We start from the raw sequence: 12730 nt of genomic DNA on the forward strand, positions 1-12730 counted from the left end.
GAACCTCGGCGACGTCGATTGGGCATTGAGAAACTTGAACTAGCACAAATTTCTTGTTGGTAAGCAATAGCGCAGGATCACCTCACGATCACCATTGTAAGGTTACACATAGATGCTCTGATACCACTTTGATACCGTTCGGATCAGCGAAACACAATCCTTTGGGTTGTGGAGAGAAACAAGAAGTGAAATTCTTGCAAAATACTTAGAAAAGCTTTTCTTCTTCGACTAAAACTTCCATTATCAATCTTAATTTGCTATACTTTAAATAGATTAAAACTAGTCTACTAACTAGTTTAGGGAGTTGAAACTCATAAATAACTTGGTAACTCACAGATGCATTAACTAGCCTAGGACTAACAGACACAGTCTACTAAAACAGCCATAACTTTTTAACCACTACTCCAAATTTCAACCATTCTTATTGAAAAGATCTGAAAAAGACCTAAAATTTTGTAGTTGACCATTTCCTATAATTCTATCATTTAATAGCCCAAAATCGTAGTTGAAAACGGTCCAGAAGCTCGTAGCGAGAATGCACCTTCTCTATATATTCCGAATAATATAAATTTATCATAGGTCCCACGGAAGTGGACCTAGAATTGGAACGAAAAAATAAATATTAATAGATTTTTTAATTAAAAAATTAAATTGAAATTTGTGCCTTTTTGTGTGTGTGCGCGCTTCTAATTAATTGTTGATTATTAAATAACAACCATTCTTTGCCCCCTCTGGTGGATATTCCGGCTCCGCACCAACTCCCATTAATCATTGAAAGTTAGACTTTTTGACTAATTTCTCTCTATTTTTTTTAAAAAAGAAGTGTGATAGGGATTACAAACAAATTGGCCCTAAGAGCCTATAATTCCACACTTCCACTTTATTATCAAAATCTTAGCCTATATATCAATTGTAATTTTAAGGAAAATACCTCAACTAAGTATATTTGATCTTACCTTTAAATAATCTGAACCGTTCATTTGATAGCCAGCCATTTAGATCTTCTATGGCCCAAAGATACAGACTAATCAAGCAAAAAAAAAATAACTTGTATTAATGTTCAATAACAAGTGTTACATATTTTTTGATTTTAGGGACTTAGTGTTGGATTTTTAGTGAGCAAATTCTCTTTCAAACCCTAAACCCTAAACCCCATTCGAACTCATTTGCCATTTCTGGAAAGATTCAAGGCAAGCCCGTTATTCTTCTCTTCTTGTTTTTTTTCCTACTACTACTTTTATGCGTGTTGATTTCATATTTTGTAATGTGGGTTTGTTCCAAATTTGGGTTTCTGTTGTTTGTGAGCTTTTCTTTCTTCTATTTGTTGTTTCATAAATTTTTGGTTTGAATGGTGGGAGGGAATTCTATTATTTTTTCTGGTAAAATTGGGTTGCTTTATTTTTATTTTTTTTCATAGCTTATTAGATGCTTCTATTCCTATTGAAATTGTCTACTTCTTCAATGGAAATGTTGGTTTTGTTTAGTTGATTGAGAAGGTGTGTTACTATCTGTGTGTGAAGTGTATTGGGTGTTTAGTTGGTTAGTAGATTTTTGTTAGCTTCGTTGAGACCCATGTTCAGCTTCTAATTTGGGATATTTAAGAAATGGAAATTGATCAATGGTTTTCTATTTGGCACCTGAAATTCCTGATATTTTTTTATCCAGGTAATGAAATTTGAATTGTTGAAGCTGTTCTTTCTTCAGTCTGTCTAGAATATTTTTCACTTAATTGGCATGGTTTTAAATTTACAAATGGGTTTCTGCTCGATTGGTTGAGGTTCTTGTCTATTTGTCAAATTGATGACCTTTTGAGTTGGCGTCTTGGTTTGTTTGCTGGAATGAATCTTGCTTATTATAGCTTGATTGTTATATAGGATTCCGACCGTTGCTGTTATTTCTTCTCTTTTCCCTTTCTGTTACATTTTTCTTGGTTCATATATTTCTGTTTTTTTGTTCTATGAGGGGGTGTCACCTTTGCCACAAACTCATTACCACTACGTGAGCGTGAGCTTTATCACGGGAGTTCTGAATACTCGGCATTTTTTATGCGCAGCAAATGTGACTTCAGGACAGTTTGATGGCCCTATAAAATTGAATTTGGATAAATTGATGGTTGCAATGGAACAATGTTGGGAGAGTTTGCCTCATCCTGTCAAGAATTTTCCATGGGCCAAAGTTATAGAGAATTTTTTTTTACACCCTCCTTGAACTTGTTTACGCAGTTGCCACGTACTTGTGTATACCATTGCTTGCAATTTCATCAATAAGCGAGATGTCTTATTATTGTGCCTATATAGTACTTTTAAAAAAAAAACAATAATAATAAGTGAGATGTCTTATTGTGCACATGAAAGGAGGATGGTTCTCGTTCCCATTCCCTTGCTTGCTGGTATTACCATTGCTGGGGTTTTGAATGAAACGGCCACAGAAATAACTCCATACCTCAAGGTTGAGAAAATCATGTTTGTTTCTATTTTAATGAGTTTGTTATGATTCAATTTGGAGTTCATATGCTTATTGCTAGTGGCTTGTATATCAGGAAGGAGAATTTCTCTGGCATCAACTGTCAATTGCACTATTTTTCACGTTGCTCAAATTGGCTGGTCCATACTATCCATATGGGGGGCGCATATTTGTTCCACACTTTGCAAATGGTGTACTATGGAGGACTATATGGTTTGCTATCTTGTGGTATAGAAGACCTCGAAATGCTCGAAAAACAACCATCGCAACCCGTAGATGAAATCGTGACTTGTGAAGGAATAACAACCATCGCAATATCCTTAGATGAAATTCAACCCAAGAAGAAGAAGCAATCATGACTTGTGAAGGATTCATGGAGCAGGTATTACTGTTTGTCATGCATATTTGGAGTTAGGAAACATCATCTCCTTAATTGATTAAAAAGAAAAAAGAAAAAGGGGCAACACAGGGTTCCTGGCTTTTGTGGAGTAGAAAATGTATCCACACTCTGTTTGTCTAGGTACTGCTTATGAAGAGATAGTGTGATAATGTATTCAGCTTAACACTGTGGTAAGGAAATTTTAGGGATTGATCCTCTAGCTCAATGGCCAAGGCTTTGTTCTTCAACATTGAGGTTGGAGGTTCAATCCCAGCTTACCTACAGAAAAAAAAAAAGGTATTTTCCAGCACTTCAAATTTTGTTATGAGTATTTGGATAATGCAAACACCTATCTGTGGTTAGTTTTCACATAAAAAACTTAGGCAGAATGATAATTCGCCTTTCAGTTTTTTTTAATGGGATAATTCACCTTCAGTTTTGTCTCAAAACATTAATGAATTAGGGGTTTCGGTGGCTTTGATATGTATTTTAATGGCATCACACAAAAAAATTTCACCCTTTACTCCCACCAAAGCTTACTTCTCTTGTTTGATGTTTCTTAATTTTTAACTATGATTTAGCTGACACTTTTAATTCATTGCCGACACACGTGCCGTGTCGTGTCCGACACGGCACCCATGTCCGCACGTGTCGACACTCCTTTAGACACTTTTAAATGTATTGTTAAAAGTATCAATAACTTTATATGTATGCATGTGTATGAGCGCGACACTATTTCTAGATTTTTAGGGGTTGCCATTGCAGAGACCTCGTATCCATGTCGAAACTCGGCACACAAATCCGTGTCCACAAATTATGATTATATGTACTTTCTATTTTAGCCGTGTCCCCGTTTCTAAATTTTGGGAGTTCGCCGTGTTCGAGATTACGTGTCTGTGTGGACATGCGACACTCCTATCCATGTCCACAAATCATACATTTTTAACCACCTTTGTATGTGAAACACATTCCCACTTTGAAGTAAAATGGTGGGATTGCCTGTCTAACTATTTTGAATAAGATCATATTCCTTCAATTATTTGTCCGCTTTATATAGTTAATGTTTGAGATTTAAAGTATATAGATATATATCTGTTCAAAAACAAGTATATAGAAATATGGGATTTTACATTCAGAGTAAGAACAGTTTTATTGCTACTTTAGAAAGGAATTCTTGGATGCTTAAACCACCTAAGAGTATCACTTACCAAACATTATAGGGTTCTAATTCAGTCCCCTCATAGCCAAAGGAGCGAAGTACCAACTCTCAAGTAGGTCCTCAATGTGGGCAAGAAGAGTCCAGAGGATGGCAAGAAGAGTCCAGACGATGCTGAACAAATGAAACATGAAGGTCCATATCTCCTAAGCAAACCTACAATGAATAAAAATATGATTTATGGATTCTCTTGCCTCGTGGCAAAGGGGATCATCCTTTGACTTCTCAAATGGTCCTCCGCAAAGATTTTGTTGAGGCACACCGTCCAAGCGAAAATACAAACTGGTTGGTGGCGGTGGGTGGGATGAGGGATAGTTCTCTGCGCTTCGTTTTCCCACGATGGATGCAAAATTGGTTGTAGAAAGAATGAATGAAAAAAAAAAACTGCTAGATTCTATGGTCCAAATTGATAAAAGTCAGGAGCTCTAGAAGACTGACAACTATATCAGTTTCTTTATCAAAGAAATTCCTACGGTACTGAATATGTTGGGAAAGTTGCCTCGTTTACCTAGTATAAAGTTCCTTTTACTCACTTACCAAAGGGTGGTGGCTAGGGCATTTCAGAGTGACAAAAAGAGAGACGGAAAGATAAGAGAGGAGAGAGAAGAAAAGAAGAAGAAGGTTTTTCTTGGGTTTTCTATTGGGGTTCTTCCTCAGGCTTCTCTTGTGTACGATCTTGGTTGAGAAGCAAGGAAAGGGTTTCAGGTTTGTGGGTTTTGTGTTAATCCATTGTAATCCTTGTATATTGTCTGTTCTCATAGTGGAAGGTCTCTTCTTGCCCGTGGATGTAGGCATCATGGCCGAACCACGTAAAATCTCGGTCTTCATCTTGTGGCTTGTATTCTTGTTTTACTTTTCTGTTTATTTGTGTACGATCGGATCGGATTTGCCCGGTGGATTGTCTCAAGTTCTCAACAGAATACTCTAGCTTACACCTAAGCCAGATCTTTGAAACACAATCTTTGACCAAGCACTCCTTGTCCAAGGCCACAGTAAAAAAGGTCCGGGAACTTCACTTGAAGGGGCATCTCCCCACACCAAACTTCACTGTAAGCAAAATATGTTTAAGTTCTATCATACTCAAATTACAATTAATGGATCCTTGTTTGGTCGACATTTGCTACGTGCTTGACTCCGTGTTTGTTATTTGTCTGCAGTAGAGAAATGTTTTTGCACTCCCACATCAAGAACACCAACTTCAACACCACAGCATCCATGTAATAAATAATACTGTACATGCATTACTTATGCCAATAATCATCATAATTCCATACGAATTACAACACAAGTTTGTGTATAAACACAATAATCATCATAATTCCATATGAATTACAAGACAAGTTTGTGTATGAAGTATAAACACAACAATATATATGATCCAGAGTGACCTGAATGATCCCGCGATCAATGAACTGTGTAATGAAGGTAGTTGCTTATCAAGTAAAACCCAGATGGCCCCATCCCAGTATACTCTCTTAGAGTAGTGTATCCATTCTTTTATGACATAAAATTGGGCAGCCCAATTTTATTGGTACCATCATAGGTTGAATTTAGTGGCTCTGATCTCCTTCAATGTCTAATCTTTCTAAATCAGGTATCTTTCTCTAGCATGAGGATCACCCTGCAATCATAGTTTTAAAACTCTCTTGCTTCATCGTGGACTCCCCCGAGTCGCCGCATTCTGCGTTTTGCCCGACAGAGTCAATAAAAACTCATTTAACTCTCCCAAAATTATGACCACGCCAACCAAGTACTCAGCCACGTCAACCGAGTACTCGACTGGGTCGTGCCAACTCAACTAGGATTTTCTTCAGCCGCGTTCCTCTCCGCATCCATGTTTTTAAACACTGCCTGGAATAGCTTCTACTTCTATGACATTGATTTAGTAAGATGACTTTCTGTCAAGCCACAATCTTCTCCAGATTTTGAAAAGCAAGTGCCTCAAGTCATGTCTGAACACTAACAATTCTCATAGTTGATAGGCTGGCCTAAATCTTGTTTCTACAGGGAAACTGATATTTATACCCCCTTCTTGGTAGATACACCCATCCCATGCTATCTAAAATTACTTATTACTAATATAAAGTGTCAGGTGGCACTTTTCAAAACATGACACCTCTCATCTTGAGAGACAAATCAATGTGTAAACACCAGCAATTACAACTCAACTCAACTCAACAAAGCCTTTGTCCCAAACCTGTTGGGGTCGGCTAAATGAATCCTTTACAAACAATTCATGAAGAAGGTAAAAGGAATCTACCCGGCTCTAATCCTAGTTTTAGAACAGTTCTAGTTGGGTTCTTCTACATGGATCATTTTCTTCCATTCTATCCTATCCAAGGTCATATTCTCTATTATGTTTCTACCCAAGTTGTTTTCGGTCTGCCCCTATCTCTTTTTACTCCATCAATTTGGCACGAGTCGCCTCTTCTCACCGGAGCAACACCAGCAATTACAAACAAGCAAAAAATCACCTCTCTCAAAAGAGTAATCAGATTCAACATTTAATCCTCATAAGACTCTCTTTAAGTGACCCCAAAACATAAGATGACAGACCCATTTCAAATCATAACCCAATTCACATCTAGAACTACTTTCCATGAACTAACCACCCCACTAAAACTTTTTAAATCCTCATTAAATTATGACAACAAATATCACGCGGCATACCACTTGTTACCGGAAACTAGCCAAAGCAAGCAATAAGAAACAACCTCCTGGTTTAGCTCTATGGAGTTTTTGCTCTATTTTGGGGAGTGCTTGGGTACAGATAGTTTGTTTTTTATGTGTTGGTTTCTGCAGACTGCTCAAGGTGAAAGGGCAATGGATATCTTGATAGTCATCTCTAAAGGATAACAATCTGTAATCATCTCTAAAGGATAACAATCAGTAAGCTCGTTATATCCCAGATATCCTACAGTTAGGGCATATAGGGTGTCCTAAAATCCACCATTCACTGGAATTTAAATAATCGTACAAGAAAATTTAATAACTAGTCCGGTCTTTTAGATCGAGTCTAGGATAGAGGTCTAGGTGTCTTAGGCATCCTAGCTTAGAATAGGCGCGAAGAACTACGTAGCTCTGATTCTTGCGGAGGCGGGGATACGTAGGCTTCTTTGGATGAATACCAGACCATCCGAAGACTCGGGCTAATCATTTAGAGTCTTAAGATTTGTTGTGTAGTCATTGTATGTTTTGATGTATTTTCTTATTTTCTTGTACTGATCCTATACCTTTAGCTGTAGCTTGCATGTGTTTGCACATCAGAACTTAGACACCCATTAGGTATGTCACTCATAATCTAGCTATGCCCAGGTGACACATCTTTCATTTTATTTTATGTGTGTTTATTATTTGTATTCTCAGGAAATGCATGCTTAGGTAGACGACTCCTAAGGATTATTCCCATTTCACATGATTTTTACCCAAACTTCTTTGGAGTTAATAAAAATGTCATAAGAGACCAAGTGCTTGCACTCGGACGAATTGGGGGTGCTCTTTAGACCTTCCTCATTCGTAACCAGGCACGAACCCATATATATTTCTGGTTATCCATTGCACAGAGGATTTGATTTTAGGTTTCCATGGCATATCCATGGATGATGACTCTGAGTTTATTTTAGGTATGTCTCGGTTTCGAGCCTTGGTTCCGGATCAAGACATATCTCTTTCTGTTTACATCGCCACTCGTGCTATGCTATGAGGGTGGCATCCGTTTTGAGAGTTCCTTGGTAGAGCTCTCCTTCACACGTGGATGATCCAGAGGGTGTTAGGGACCCGTTCCCTCACCGTCCTTGGATCGGGGTCCACAATCTGATGGGCCACAACTTAAATAGGTTGTGCTCAAAAGTTCACTTCCATAGGATGGTCCTAGCCCTCCGATATATAGTAGTGGAATTCCATATTATGGAAACCTCTATAGATTGGAAGGTTGGGATCATCCTATGGAAGTGATTTTTGGGGCAAAACCTATTTATGTTTTGGTCCATCAAATTGACGGTTTCGATCATCATATGGTGTGGGTCGTATAGTACTTTTGAAAAATACCGGACTACACGGGCTTATACCATATAAAAACTCAAATAATGCTTTTAGGGAGAGAGAGAGTGTAATGAGACTCTTGTGTGCTCCAAATCCAATCACTTTGGGGAGTTCTCTAGTCCACATAACTAGAGCTCATCTGTATGATCGGTGGGTTTGAATCTTCCTCTAAATCAAACTTTGAAAATGTCGACCCATACAAAAACATGAAAGAAATCCTGTTTGATCGGTGGGTTTGAATCTTCAATTATATGTTGGGCCCGTTAGAATCGTTCAACCGCTCAGATTCAAAGGTGAGACGAAAATGCTCGAAAAACAGAGGAACAAAACTTAGCTCCACAACTTTTCTTCGGCCAATCGGATTTTGCCACATGGCGTTTTTTAGTAAATAATATAAAGCTTATTTTTCTAAGGACAATTATACCCCTTTCCATACTTATGCCAAAAACAATGTGCACACGTCTCTCTGTGTGAACCAAGTGGGGCGATAACCATTGCCCAAAAGAATCTTGTCGTTGGGATGATCCCAACCCTCTCACTTGAACCCACCTGGTCCAAAGATCCAAACCGTTCATTTGATGAGCTCCAATGTAAATAGGCCTCTCCCCAAAAATCATCTCCCTATGAATATCCTAACTCTTTGATCCGTAGATCTAATTGGAGAGAGGTGATTAAGGGTGTCAATTTTGGCTCGGGCTCGGAGGCTCGCTCGAGCTCGGCTCGAAAAAAGCTCGGCTCAAGCTCGGCTCGAATCCTTAACAAGCCGAGCCGAGCCGGCTCACCATGCTCGTTAAGCTTAACGAGCCGAGCCTAATTTAGGCCAGGCTCGGCTTGGCTTGGCTCGTTAAGGCTCGTTAAGAATTTAATATATTTAAATATATATATTATATATTAATTTATACATTAAAAGGGTTGTCCAGGGAGTGAAAGGAGGGGGCAAAATATGTCACTTCATTTTTGGAACCCCATTTGTTACTAGGACCACCCCCCATAGTGTAAAAAAAGTAGTCAAATTACACTAGTAGGGCTGTCCAGGGAAGATGAGGGGTGTGAACATAATATAACCCGAGCTCAGTAAGGCTCGCAAGCCTGGCCGAGCCGAGCCGAGCCCGACCCTGTTTCAGCCCAAGCCGAGCCGAGCCGAGCTTTTGAGCCTGGCCAAGCTCGGCTCGGCTCGGCTCAGCTCGTTTACACCCCTAGGGGTGATTTTATAGGAGAGGCTTATTTACGTTGGGGCCAAGCAAATGAATAGCTTGGATCTTCGAACCAAGTGGACTCAAGTGATTTTTTAAAAAATAAATTATACTTTGTATTGTATTCACGAGTATAACAACGCATCATATAAAAGTCTACTGTTTGGAGGGTTGAGATCATCGCATGGAGAGTTGGGATCATCCCAACGACAAGATTCTTTCGACAGCGGTTATAGCCCCACTTGGTTCACACATAGAGAAGTGTGCCTAAACGTTGTTTTTGGGATAAGTATGGAAAGGGGAACAATTGTCCTTAGAAAAATAAGCTTTATTTTCTTTACCAAAAAACCGCCACGTGGCAAAACCCGATTGGCCAAAGAATAGTTGCGGAGGAAACTTCTCCGCAACTTTGCAGAGCTAAGTTTTGTTCCATGCAGAGTGATCTAAGCCATTGAACATGAAGGAAAAAAAAATCATTATTTTACTAGGGATTTTCAGTGGTTGTATATTGTGTATCAAGCTCTCAAATTTCCGTGAAAACACAGGACAACGTTACCTTATCCAGGACAAAGGAGGGGAGGTTGGTGCAATCCGGCATGAATGCGGCCACGAAGACAGCCACCAATATCTTATCCGCGAACCTATCCATTTCTAGAGGCACACTCAAACCTCCAAAGCTGTGGCTCACAAGGATCACATTATCTTGTGAATTCAGACCATCCATCATCTCTATCAACCGCTGTGAGTATTCCGAAAATGTTGAAACATCAGAGAGTCTTTTCGGGTTATTGCCGGATGCCGCAAGGTCGACCGTCGTTACTCGATGGCCTGCTGCCGTCAAAATTCCGGTTACCCTTATACCATTCCCATGCTCCATGACCTGCACCATGTACTGGGACGAAGTGCTTCTTCTCCATCTCTCTTATGGTCTTGCGTGTACTTGTTTTGGCCTCTTTTTATGTTAAATTCCAGATTTTCCACTACTTTATGGATGATCTTTCATTAACAAGTAAATGATGCTTAGATAATCATTTAATGGATAAACATACAAGATAATGATTAAAGATAAAGATAAGGTTAGGCAAAGATAAACCAAATATAAACTACCTACCTAATGTAGCTAGTAGCCTAATCTAACCAAAAATAATGATCCAATGGTCACCATATCTGATCTGACAAATCTTAACATGCCCCTCAAATGTATATTAATTGAAAATCTATATATGTTTGCTTACAATGAAAAGTCCCAAATTCATTACAATAAATTGTCCCCAGCATACTTGTGTCATTGTAGCACTCTAAATGTCCCACCGATTTGGTCCTTTTATCTCTTATTTTTGAAATGATTTGAAATCTCAAAGCTCTGTGAAAACTTTTTAGAAAATCAAATCAAAATACTCATAGGAAACAAATCTGATAAGGATTATAGAGTCGCCACGTAGGAATAAGCCTAGGACCCTTAATTAACTCTGTAAAAGGCTTAGATCTAACCAAAGCACTAGGTTATGTTAGGTTACGTAAGTGGAAGGTGTTAGGCACCACTCACGCCCACGGAATCCTAGTCTTATGAATCAGATCTACTAGTTTTAAAAAAAATCTACTCAAATTTCTCATTGTTTAACTTCTGATCTAAAATTTCGTACAGAATTAATCTCGTTTTGTCATTTCACACAAAACAGAAGATCATTTAGTAAACATTTTCATGCAATTTCCAATTTTGAAAAATTCGCGAAAAACTTAACTTCTGTACGAATTTGAAATTTTCGTACAAAAATTTATATACTAAAATTGTAATATAATTCGCGAAAAACTTAACATCTGTATGAATGAGAGTTTTAGGCCGAAAAGAAGCAACCCTAAAATCTTGATAATCTTATTTAAGATAATCATTTTGGAAATCAATTGGGGAACGCTTGAATTCGTGGGGATCGTTTTATCCCAAGAATTCCAACGAACTTTGAGTCACAATACCCAATTGAAGGAAGGATCTAACTAGGATTGAAATCAAGAGTTCTAGGGTGAGTTTCATGAAGAGAGAAGTGGATTTCAGGTAAACCTCACGTTAAAAAAAAGGGATTTGCACTTTCTACAAAAATCCAGAATCGCTTGTTAAGTTGACCACACCCGATGAGGCAATACTAGAAAAACCTCCAGTATGTTTTGCTCGGTCGACCGAAAGGTGTTCAGTCGACTGAAGGTCATGTCGGTCGACCGACCCAGTGAATCTGGCCAGCTCTCGGTAATTGTTTCCGGGGCTGTTTTGAGGGCGTAGTTTCGCCTCGAAGGATTTGATTTCTACCCAAACAACTACTAGTGATTGGAGGGTGATATTGCACAGTAAATCAAAAATCGTGTCCATGAAAGAGGCAATGGAGAACATCAAGGTAATTAGGCTTGTCTCCTGTATCAGTTATGTTCATCTAGTATGTAATTTTTGTTTGAGGTTATGCATGTATTAAGATCACATTTGATTAAATAGTCGTGTGTTGGATTACACAAAGGTTCATGATATAATCTAACAGTGATTCATGACACATAGGAAAGTCTGGATTTTACATGGGACATGGGTATGCCCATGCTTCTTATAAAATAGTTTAGACCCTTATGGGATAATCTTGGATCCGGTTGCATCATCAGTGTACATGAGATATGCCATAGTCTACATAGTGTTACGGCACGAGCCACAGTTCAGTTACTTGGCCTCTTGCAGGTTTAGTGGGGACGAGATCTCTAACATGTTTAGTGAGGATGTGATCTTCTGCATGTTTAGTAGAGATGGATTCTCTCACGGGTCAGAGTGGATCCGGTCACTCACAGGTTTAGTGAGGATGAGATCTTCCACAAGTTAGTGGGGATGTGGTCTCCCATAGGTTTAGTTGGGATGCGGTCACTCATGTTTTGATGGGTAGGTGCTACCATCTCTAGCCAAACCCATGCATAAGATAGGGCCCTCCATTTTCCAACTCATCTTTTGATGTGTGGGGCCTATCATTTAACACCCATGCATAGCCTGGGCAGAAAAACTCCACTTCAATTATGATATATTTTGGGAAATGATTTCAACACTCCATTCTTTTGATAAGTTGCACGCAACATCTTGTCGTCTAGTATTTAAAGGGCTTATAAAAGCTTTTTGAGAACTGTAAAATTCTTCTGACAGCCCTTTAAATGCTAGACGATAAGATACTTCGCGCATCTTATCAAAACATTGGAGTTTTGATATCATTTCCCTTTATTTTCCCTTATTTTTTTATCCACTTCTCACCGTCTTCTTATTCAAGCTCTCTTAAATCCACCCCAGCTCGCCCCCCACGCCCACATCATCACTTGATAAACTATATGAAAAAAAATTCAAGATTGCCAGCATGGCCTTAAAGTCAATAACATACATGCAACAGCGATAATAATAGCAATATAGCAATCTCCAAGAGTTGCATA

The 12730-nt window shown here is 38.7% G+C and overlaps 1 protein-coding gene, 1 long non-coding RNA gene and 1 pseudogene across 3 annotated transcripts in view; 1 reads left to right on the top strand and 2 right to left on the bottom strand.

Moving 5' to 3' along the window:
- Positions 1 to 1047: 1047 nt before the first annotated feature.
- Positions 1048 to 3422, top strand: LOC143857515 (uncharacterized). Its single transcript, XR_013238682.1, has 3 exons — positions 1048 to 1190; positions 2054 to 2448; positions 2540 to 3422. It is a non-coding gene; the product is annotated as an uncharacterized LOC143857515 (long non-coding RNA).
- Positions 3423 to 9815: 6393 nt separating this feature from the next.
- Positions 9816 to 10181, bottom strand: LOC143857571 (methylesterase 8 pseudogene; annotated as a pseudogene).
- Positions 10182 to 12632: 2451 nt separating this feature from the next.
- LOC143857772 (methyl jasmonate esterase 1-like) overlaps positions 12633 to 12730 on the bottom strand; it is a 12501-nt gene continuing 12403 nt past the window's right edge. For both annotated transcript variants that reach the window (XM_077368249.1, XM_077368248.1), the window contains one exon: positions 12633 to 12730. This exon is cut by the window's right edge and continues 284 nt beyond it. The gene's annotated coding sequence lies outside the window, so the exon portion shown is untranslated.

The sequence above is a fragment of the Tasmannia lanceolata genome, unplaced genomic scaffold, assembly GCF_043159265.1.
Source record: "Tasmannia lanceolata isolate RefF3 unplaced genomic scaffold, GAP_Taslan_0.1 ptg000025l, whole genome shotgun sequence".
Lineage (NCBI taxonomy): Eukaryota > Viridiplantae > Streptophyta > Magnoliopsida > Canellales > Winteraceae > Tasmannia > Tasmannia lanceolata.